This window comes from Monopterus albus, unplaced genomic scaffold (genome assembly GCF_001952655.1).
Source record: "Monopterus albus unplaced genomic scaffold, M_albus_1.0 scaffold261.1, whole genome shotgun sequence".
NCBI lineage: Eukaryota > Metazoa > Chordata > Actinopteri > Synbranchiformes > Synbranchidae > Monopterus > Monopterus albus.
In genome coordinates, this window is record NW_018128141.1 from 259978 (window position 1) to 261098 (window position 1121).

General features: G+C 39.6%; 1 protein-coding gene across 1 annotated transcript in view; it reads left to right on the forward strand.

Moving 5' to 3' along the window:
* Positions 1 to 1121, forward strand: part of htr2aa (5-hydroxytryptamine (serotonin) receptor 2A, genome duplicate a) — a 93696-nt gene that overhangs the window by 17573 nt on the left and 75002 nt on the right.

The window sequence follows — 1121 nt, forward strand, 5'->3', positions numbered from 1 at the left end:
AGGAAGTGTCTAACCAATGTCGATCTGACTAAAAATACCTAACAATATATATAAAAGGATTACAGAACACAACCCAGGGCTCCCTCCTTCACACAAGCTGCTGGAGAAGAGAGCAGGGGAAAGAAGCTCCCGGAAACACAGAGCCTAATACATTTATCAGTTTTGGGCTAACAGATGAAGTCCGTCCCGCAGACTCCATCTCTTATCTAGAGCTTGAAAGCTGTTTTCCCAGTTCTCTTAACCAGGAACTCAGAGAGACGAGGCGGTCCAAGTGGATACAAAAAACCGTGCTGGTTTATTCAAAGGATCACAGGCAAAATTAACATTACACGTCCAGGCATCTTCCACCTCCAATACTGCGCGCAGGCTGATGAAGAATGAAAGACCCCGAACCCAACAGGCCTGTACATTATATCTGGTTTGGGCTAACCCCATTCTACACAGGAACGTCAAACCGTGGCGTCACCTGATATGCCAGCTTTACAGCTGACCGTAGCAGTAGTCAAAACATGGAGAAAATTAATGTGTGTGAGTGTTGATTATGTGGTGTGTATCTAAGAACATACAGGACATTCAGGGACATGTCCGGACATTAAGCCTAGGAAGATATTATGATTAAGATTACGGCTAAACATATCATAATAATAACAACAATAATCATCCTGCCTGCTGACAATCAAACTTTACTATCTAGTTATCTTTGCCCACGTGCACCCTGCAAAAAACTCATGAGAATGACTAAGCGTTTAAACTAGACATCCTGTCTCCACTAAACATTTCTAATACAACAAGTATCTAACCAATATCTATCTGACAAAAAAAAATACCTAACAAGCTCCACATGCTTGGGGCAGCTGCGTATTACCTAGTCATAACAAAATGAGTTAGCTCAATGTGTGTGTATGTTGTATGTATGATGTGTAACTAAAACATCCATTCAGACATAATTCTTACACAAGATTAAAACAAGAAAACAATTGGTGTCATGGCTTACTGCTAACCTTGAAACAGAGCAGACTAGAGCAGACTTTGAATCTTACTAAACTATATTACTAACACATTGAAGTCTAACACATTAAAGTCTAATAATTATCTGACTGATTTATTAATTTCTAACAAAC